Here is a 10865-nt window from a genome sequence, read left to right on the forward strand (position 1 = left end):
TATAACACTTGAAAGTATAGTGAAAATTCCACCAACGTTGTGGTGGAGACTGGATGTAGTTTGTATTGCACAGAGCAACTGAATCAGGATATATGCTGGTGCCATTTTCTTCTTCTCTGCAATATTTTTTCTCTCTACAATTTATGAGACAAAACTAAATTATTGTCTCCTGCATAATTCATCACGCAGACAAACAGAAGCAAAGTTTCATTTCCAGGTTTTAAGGGTTAATCAATCAACTTAAAAGAATGCCATAGATCCAACCCCCCTTTCTCTAGGCCATCGAGAACCTTCAATTGCATTAAAATCTAATCTATAAAATCATTCTGTAGAATATATATTTAATATCTAGTTCTTTTTGTCGCGTTTTTAAATTTTTTGAAGACTTATTTTTTATTAGCATCTTTTGAGAATATTTTTATGAGTAAAGTACCAATTCGGCCTTTGTCTTTTTCTTCCAATGACAATGCGATCTCTGACAAAAAAAGATCCAGTTTACCCCATACTTTTTATCTCTGTGAGGCATCACGACCCTTTTGTCAGTACCACTATCATCTATTAATGGAAGTTGGTCACGTATCACACTAACATGCTGAGTTGGATATTAAGTGTCAATATAGAATGGCTAAGGACCTATTTATCTCTAAATGCAAATTGGCGAGTAATTTATTTCTCAATATTCATTCAAACAAAACGATGTCATTTTGACATTAATAAATTGTCAAAAGTCTATTTATTAGGGACTTATTTATCCTAAAAAATTAATACAATTTTTTTCAAATTAATTTTTTTTATTATTTTGTTATATAATTAATAATAATATAATTTAAAAAATAGCATTGTATAATATATTAATAGTATTATGAAATTATAATTAGAATTTGAAGATTTTTATACTCTTTTGTAATAGTTACATAATAATAATTAATATATTATAAGATATTAAACAAATGCATTTTTATGGTTCAAAACACAGTAATTTTTTCTATTTTTTATTATTATATTTTATATGAAAATACTCAAATCTACTAAAAAAATGACCAAAATTATAAGATAAGAAACTATTAAGCGTAACATCAAGTCAACAATACTGACTAACACATGTTTTAAAAACTTAATCAATTATTAACAATGATATAATATTTACGTATATAAATTTACATATATTTTAACCTAAATCGTTATATATAGTTATACATACAAATAACTCTTGAAGTTCATCATAATTCATGACTCCTTAATTATTAGTTATACTATATAAGTAATTGAATTTCAATGTATAAAAAATTTGCATGTCAAAGCGTAGTAAGAACATATTATTATTATTATATTTCACATAGATCAAATAATGTATTTATTATTTTTTACTTTCTTAAATTATCTATATCATAATACTAAAAATATATCAAAGAATTATTATTCATTAGAAATTAATTTTTAATTGTATTTTAATTTTTATTATTTATATATTTAAAAGTTACACTGAAAATTATTTATTTACTATTATAATAAATAATATTTTTAAATTTAAATAATTTATTAATTAAGTTATATTTATTATACCATACATTTAAGAATTTATTGAAAAAAAATATTAATATAATAATAAATATTATGACAATAAAAAATTTATTTAAAAAAATATTGTATCAATTTTTTTAGGATAAATAAATTATTGATAAATAAATCATTGATAAATTTGATGTTAAAATCGTGTCATTTTATTTGAATGAATATAGACAAAGAAATTCTGACCAATTTGAATTTAAGAATAAATAAATTTGACCATTTTATGTTAGTACTTGACGTCCAACTCAGTATATTAACAGAGTAAATTTTTATAATAGTCTTTGAAATTTACGGGATTATCCAATTTGTTTTTCGAGATTTCAATTTTACTATAGTAGTCTCCCTGATGAGCTTCGAGCACCATAGTAGTCCCTGAACATCTTTTCGATAATGACTCAACTATTTCAGTACTGACGTGGCTATCATGTGCCATATTGGAGTGTACAATAATTAGCTTAAGTGGCAAAATTACAATTTGAACCCAATTTGATTTCTCCATTTCTATTTAACTCTAACATTCTTTGGTCTCTATCAAATCTCCTCTTTTTCTTCTTCGTCTTCATATCATTATGGGTCAACAACCTCTTCGATGCTACTAATTTCTTTTTCTTTTTCATCAATTATTTTTTGTGATTTGGTTTAATGGTGACTCCATTTTACAGGAATACCAAAGATTTAGAATTGGAAGTGATGTGATCTTTCATCTGCTGCTTCATGAATTTCTTTCATATCAATAATTACCAATATAGATTTTGTACTTGTTTGGACGCTATTAAATCGATAAAAAATATCTTTTTTTTAATGAAAAAATATCTTTCTTATTTTTTAGTGTGTTTAACAAATTTCTAATAATAAAAGTAAAAGTACTAGAAAAATAATTTTTTTTTTAAAAGTTATAATCTACATATTTTTTTAAAAGACATTTTTTTCTTAAAAAAAGATGTTTTTCACATAATAAATGAACAAAAAAAATACTACTTATTTTACTCAAACATAATTGATAAATAAAAAGATCTTTTTACATGAGATATCCAAACATAAAATTATTTTTACTTTTGTAAAAGATTTTTTTTAAATATTATTTTAAAAAAGATTTTTTTCGAGAATGACGTCCAAACAAATCCTTTGTCATGAAATAAAAAATAGTAAAAATGTTGTATCAAATTGTGATGTCAATGTTACCTCATTTGCTCTATTCCTCCAACCCTAAATAACCCTTCGACATTTTACCACAAATTCGTCTGTAACTTCCTTAAATTGCTTCATTTCCACCATCTTAGCTTCGTAAAACCTATCCCTTTTTTCAAGCAACTCCTCAAATTCATTCACCTCATTTTGAATCAACCTAAAGTGCCAAAAAATCAGCTCCAATTCCAATTCCGTAAGAACAATTAAGGGAAGTGACATTAACTTAAAAAATTAGGAGAGAAAATCATATTTGACTTTGAGGTTGTGGATTTGAGAAGTGAGAGACACAATGTTGAAGTCCTGGAAAGCAATTTTGTAATCGAAAAGGAAGAATCTATGTTCGGTGGCTCTGATATTGGTAAGCTTGAAGGCCAAGATGTGAGACTTATTTTTAGAGGACTACTCCCGAAACTTAATTTAGAAGACTACTATGATAAAATTGAAACTTCGAAAACTAAATTAAATAATTTTGTGAATATCAAAATTTATTATAAAAATTTAATGACATGTTAGCTATTTCTGTTAATACTAACAGAAAATTCATGTTGTTTATCAAGAACAAAGCTCAAAATGAATCGGTTTTTTTTTTCCTTTTTTTCAAAACTCACGTTATCATTTGAAAAATAGGTAAATACCAAATTGGTACCCGAAAGATTCTGACACTGACAAATGGTACCTGATCTTTGTTATTGATAAAATGACCCCGAAAAGATTTTAAAATTTGACAAAAGTAACCGACCTTCAATTGAGTTACCTGGAGTTAAGGTTTTAGGGTGACATGTCAGTTAATAATTTTTATAATTACAAAATTTACCACTTTTAATTTTTAAAAAATTCTAATCCTTTTTTATGAAAATCTCATCTCTTCTTCTTAATCATCATCATTTTCAAAAAATCCTAATATCTTTTTTTTTTCTCATTTTTTACTGGAAAGACCTCAAGTAAGACAGCTAAGAAGGATACATCAAATATTTTAGGAAAGATGCTTATGAAAATTGGGAGTGGAGGCAAGTTGATAGCGAAAATTTGATTTCTTTTTGGGGCGGATCAAAAGATTGAACGTGAATTGAACCACGCTATCAAGGCGTAAGTTTTCTTGGATGATAATGATAACGAAGATGCAGACATTCTGAATGAAGAATTGATGGAGTTTTGTTAGTTTTGCTGCTACTATTTTTGTTAAAAATTCTTTACTGGACATATGTAAAACTGTCTTGATTGACAAAGAAGAAGAAGAAGAAGAAAAAGAAGAAGAAGAAGCGTTAAAGTATTGGGGCTAAGTCTGAGAGAGATGCCACTTCTTGGACGGCGTTCTGTTAAGCCTTGGAAGTAGCGAAGCCGCTGCAACTGTCGTTTCTGTAACACCCTACCACACAGAGTCTTATACTTTAGTCATAAAATTGAGGAGGAGGTATTACGACCTCTAAAAACAATATATATAATATAGTTGAAAAAGTTTTATATCTAGGAGCCTTTGAAGGAAAGGGGAAAAACAAAATCGCAAAATTAAAAGCGCAACACTCAGAATCAACATAACTTGAGTAAGAAGAAACGTAAGATATATGTATATGAATAATAAAAAGAGAGTATCAAAGATATAATTAACAAAGCTTCCAACTCGGTTCGCGAAGATAAACCGGCTAGAGCATATAAGTATATATATACATATATATGAGAGAATCCCAAAATGACCCAAAGCAGAAAAATCACAACATGTTTCTCTGAGTCAACCTCTAAGAGGGACAAACATAAAATACAATGTGGAGAATCTATATACATATATAAATATAAATAAAAATACGCCCCTGAGTCCCAAGAGTTCTTTGCTTCATCAGAGTCTCCATAATATAAAGTAGTACTTCTCAACCTGCATCTGAAAAACCACGAAATATGTATGGGGTGAGAACCAGGGGTTCTCAGTATGGTTAAGGTGCCCACATATATAATTAATAAGGTCTCAGAAAAACCAGAGGCGATCCTAGAACTCCGACACTCAAATTATAAATCTTAAAGAACAAAAGACTGAAACCATAAATAGGGTAGTTATCTAAGATTCTTAAGGTTCTAACTCAATTCTAACTTAATCTCTCAAATTACAATCCACTCACTGTCTCATAAAACTCTAACTCTACAATTCACCTTCTACCTCCTCCAACCCTCCAAATTCACCAGTGCACCCTAAATCTCTCTGCCTTCCCTCTGTTCCTCCATCTCCGGTGAAATTACAAAGACAAACAAACAGACAATGGTAAACATAGGTAGCATACAAGTAATACATATAGCAAATATCACAAATAGCATATTATAATCACTTAGGCAATCCCAATTAATGCAAAAGCAAACAATTCAAACAATATGCATATGATGCATGCCTATCCTAAGGCTGATGATATCATCTGTCAGCTATATAGCCAACCCGACATGTTCTGGTAGCTAACCATGGACAGAAACACCTATGCAGAGCAAGTGGGTTTGAGCTATAATTCCCTTGCTACTACCCAGATGGGTATTTAGAAGCTCAACCTGGAGCAAGTGGAATAATTCATTACTACTACTACTACCCAGGCATCACAATCACTAACCTGGAGCAAGAGCGACGGACCACCATCCTTGCTACTGTCCAGGTATCTCAAACATATATTCAAACAGTTTAAATCAAGCATCATCATTATCAATTCTCAAACATTAACCTGGAGCAAGCGGGACAAACCACCATCCTTGCTACTACCCATGTATCACAAACATATATTCATTCAAAACTCCATAATTAAATTTATGTCTCATAACTCTTCTTCCCTATCTCATACCCGAAGCAAGTGGACATCGCCACTGCCTACTACCCGGGGCCACAATCACTTTTACACACACCTCAAACCTCAATTCTAAAATCTTCAAAAATCCCAACCCCTTTAAAACTTACCAAGATCCACCATAGTAACTCAAAACCAAACTCAACTACATCACATCAGTCCTCAATACACTAATTTATCATCTCCATCAAGTTTTCAATCCAAAAACCCAATTTCAACACAACATCTTTAATATACATCATCATGAACATAACCAACAATTCAAGTTCAATATAACAATATACATTCTCATCAATACCTACATCATCATACACTTCAAATATCATCTTTCCACCATCATCAACTTCCCTCATGACCAACAATCATCAATCAAACATAATACATCAACTAACATAATATGTATCAAACACAAGATTCAACTTATCCTAGGTCGTCTAGCCTAAGTTTTCACAACACCGTACATATTATATACGAGAAACCAAAGCCATATCTTGGCCGATTCCTCCCCAAGCTCAAACATCTCAATTCAAGCCTCCAAGATTCCAAATCAAGTGTTATAGGTTCCAGCCACCAAAAGCTCCAATTCAAGTATACCACTTCGCCAATTTGGCTTCAATTTCACATATATACAACCTAATGCCATATAATTTCATATACATACAGATCTTCAATACCCTAATCTCATTGAATTGACAAATTAGAAGAGAAATATTAATTCCTTACCTTACCAATGGATTAATTAGACAAAATTCAACAATTATCCACCGCTAGAATACTCCTAGATCATCAAAATCACCAAAATCACTCAATATTCACACTAAAACGTGAATTCAGAAAGGAGAAAGAAACTAGGAATAATATACAGAATTTCTACCACTTTATTCAGATAGAAATGAAGAGGACTCCGAGACGAACATATGATCACTGACGGCTCATCAATCGGAGCTCCGGATCAAAAGTTACAAGGATTTGAAATTCAAGAACAAGGGTTTTGTTCTTCCCCCTTTGCTCTCCTTGTGTTCAGCGTGAAAATGGCAAGAATGAAGGAGAATGGTGGCTGTTTGGCTTTATATATTATGGGCCATTGGCCCAATATGAGCCCGGTTCATCTGGTTGGACCCGTTCGGTCCAATTTTGGGGCAATTTCTTTAAAATTGGTGTCAAAATTCATATTTTAATTAATTCTACCACATTAAACTATAAAATTCTATTTTCTAATTTATTTGATTAATAATTAATTTATTAACTAATTCTTTACTAACTACTCGGGGTTTACATTCTACCCCCTTACAGAAATTTTCGCCCTCGAAAATTTGCTCTTGAATCTTCATATATGCTTCCTCAAATTCAACCGACTTTTTACCATTCATTTTGTCATTCTCCCAACATTAATCCAAACACTAATTGACATTCTCTAATCTCAGGTACACAATCATAAACTTACTCAAATTCAAGCCTAAGCTATATCCATTTGTTCCACTTCTTAACTTCGTCTACCTCTTTTTCAACGACTACAAATCTCCTTATCCTGTATAAGTGTCATCTTACTCAATTTAAATTTGAAGCCCTCCTCAATTATTTCAAACACTAATTACTAAACAATTCCTCAAGTTTGCATACATTTCCTTCCAACATTTTCAATCATAACATCAAAATCATTGTCCTTCACATATCCACAACAAACATTCTTATTTACCATCATCAAAGTCATCATCCATTAATCTTCTTACCACATCAACTTACTCATATCATAAAATCATTGAATCTATCATGCATTATCAACTCAACATACTATGTCAACTAAATTACCAATCAATCTCTAAAATTCACAATCCAACTTATCCTATGTTAATTTAATCCTTGAATCATTCTCATATTCCAAGGCTTCTTCCTCCCAACACTACAACTCTAGAGTCACCAAAAATCATCGTACTTTCGCAGCGCCACTCTGATTCTCAACTACTAAGAACTTAATCCTTTTCTTGCTTTCATCATAACCTCCTGAAATTTCTTGTATTTCTCTAACTAAACGCTATCGACCCTTTGCTTAACCACACAAGTTCTAATTCTTAGTTGTTTCCACCGCCTAATCCATTTTCACCTCCATCACCATTCCTTGGTTATCCGCTCCATCTCCTTCAGTAATAGTTTGCACAGCAGCAGCGATAAAATCAGCCATATAACCTTGCGCGTGTCCACGAGACGTCCTTTTGGTCTTGTCCATACCGAACAATCAATATTAAGGTGATCAGTCTTAATATCTAAAGTCTAGTGCTTCGAATCTCCAAAAGCATGCTCATGAAAATTCATGCCATATATGTCAAACAAATATCCTAAATAGCATGTACACACAGCCAAAGTATGCTCAGAAGCATAGCCAGTCCATTCTCCAGGCTCTATGGGAATGAACTGCTTTGATACCATAATGTAACACCCTACCATACAGAGTCTTATGCTTAAGTCATAAAACTGAAGTGGCGAGGTATTACGACCCCTATATATATATATATATATATATATATATATATATATATATATATATATATATATATATATATATATATATATATATATATATATATATAGTTGAAAAAGTTTTATATCTAGAAGCCTTTGAAGGAAAGGGAAAAAATAAAATCGCAAAATTAAAAGTGCAACGCTGAGAATCAACGTAACTTGAGTAAGAAGAAATGTAAGATATATGTATATGAATAATAAAAAGAGAGTGTCAAAGATATAATTAACAAAGCTTCCAACTCGGTTCGTGAAGATAAACCGGTCAGAGCATATAAGTATATATAGACATATATGAGAGAATCCAAAAATAATCCAAAGCAGAAAATTACAACCTCTAAGAGGGACAAACATAAAATACAAGGTGGAGAATCTATATACATATATAAATATAAATAAAAATACGCCCCCTGAGTCCCAAGAGTTCTTTGCTTCATTAGAGTCTCCAAAATACAGCGTGGTACTTCTCAACCTGCATATGAAAAACCGCGAAATATGTATGGGGTGAGAACCAGGGGTTCTCAGTATGGTTAAGGTGTCCACATATATAATAAATAAGGTCTCAAAAAAGCCAGAGGCGATCCTAGAACTTTGACACTCAAATTATAAATCTTAAAGAATGAAAGACGGAAACCATAAACAGGGGTAGTTATCTAAGGTTCTTAAGGTTCTAACTCAATTCTAACTTAATCTCTCAAATTACAATCCACTCACCAAATTCACCAGTGCACCTTAAATCTCTCTGCCTTCCCTCCGTTCCTCCATCTCCGGTGAAATTACAAAGACAAACAAATAGAAAATGGCAAACATAGGTAGGATACAAGTAATACATATAGCAAATATCACAAATAGCATATTATAATCACTTAGGCAATCCCAATTAATGCACAAGCAAGCAATTCAAACAATATGCATATGATGCATGCCTATCCTACGGTTGATGATATCATCTGTCGGTTATATAGCCAACCTGACACGTTCTGAAAGCTAACCATGGACAGAAACACCCATACAGAGCAAGTGGGTTTGAGCTACAACCCCCTTGCTACTACCCGCTTAACCCAGAGCTAGTGGAATAACCACTACTGTGGCTACTATCCAGGCGAGTGTTTAGAAGCTCAACCTGGAGCAAGTGGAATAATCTCCTACTACTGCTACTACCCAGGCGTCACAATCACTGACCTGAAGCAAGAGAGACAAACCACCATCCTCGCTACTGTCTTGGTATCTCAAACATATATTCAAACAGTTTAAATCAAGCATCATCGTTATCAAATCTCAAACATTGACCTGGAGCAAGCGGGACAAACCACCATCCTTGCTACTACCCAGGTATCACAAACATATATTCATTCAAAACTCCATAATTAAATTTATGTCTCATAACTCTTCTTCCCTATCTCATACCCAGAGCAAGTGGACATCGCCACTGCCTACTACTCGGGGCCACAATCACTTTTACACACACTTCAAACCTTAATTCCAAAACCTTCAAAAATTCCAATCCCTTTAAAACTTACCAAGACCCACCATAGTAACTCAAAACCAAACTCAACTACATCACATCAGTCCTCAATATACTAATTTATCATCTTCATCAAGTTTCCAATCCAACAACCCAAGTTCAACACAACATCTTTAATATACATCATCATGAACATAACCAACAATTCAAGTTCAGTATAACAATATACATACTCATCAATACCTACATCATCATACACTTCAAATATCATCTTTCCACCATCATCAACTTTTCTCATGAACAATAATCATTAATCAAACATAACACATCAACTAACATAATATGTATCCAACACAAGATTCAACTTATCCTAGGTCGTCTAGCCTAAGTTTTCATGACACCGTACATATTATATACGAGAAACCAAAACCATACCTTGGCCGATTCCTCCCCAAGCTCAAACATCTCAATTCAAGCCTCCAAGGTTCCAAATCAAGTGTTATAGGTTCCATCCACCAAAAGTTCCAATTCAAGTATACCACTTCACCAATTTGACTTCAATTTCACATATATACAACCTAATACCATATAATTCCATATACATACAAATCTTCAATACCCTAATCTCAATGAATTGACAAATTAGAAGGGAAGTAATGATTCCTTACCTTGCCCATGGATTAATTAGACAAAATCCAACAATTATCCACTGCTAGAATACCCCTAAATCATCAAATCACCAAAATCACTCAATACTCACACTAAAACGCGAATTCAGAAAGGGAAAAAGAAACTGGGCATAATATACAAAGTTTCTTACCACTTTTTTTGGATAGAAATGAAGAGGACTCCGAGACAAACGTATGACCACTGACGGCTCATCAATCGGAGCTTCGGATCAAAAGTTACAAGGATTTGAAATTCAAATTCAAGAACAAGGGTTTTGTTCTTCCCCCTTTGCTCTCCTTGTGTTCAGCGTGAAAGTGGCAAGAATGAAGGAGAATGGTGGCTGTTTGGTTTATATATTATGGGCCATGGGCCCAATATGGGCCTTGTTCGCCTGGTTTGACTTGTTCGGCTCAATCTTGGACCAATTTCTTTAAAATTGGTGTTAAAATTTATATTTTAATTAATTCTACCACATTAAACTATAAAATTCTATTTTCTAATTTATTTGATTAATAATTAATTTATTAATTAATTAATTATTCACTAACTACTCGGGTTTACAGTTTCTATAACCACCCATCATGAGCTCAACAGTCATAGTAGCATCACAATCACTGGGTCAAGAAAAAAAAAGAGAAATGAAAAAATGG

The sequence above is a fragment of the Arachis hypogaea genome, chromosome 19 (genome assembly GCF_003086295.3).
Source record: "Arachis hypogaea cultivar Tifrunner chromosome 19, arahy.Tifrunner.gnm2.J5K5, whole genome shotgun sequence".
NCBI lineage: Eukaryota > Viridiplantae > Streptophyta > Magnoliopsida > Fabales > Fabaceae > Arachis > Arachis hypogaea.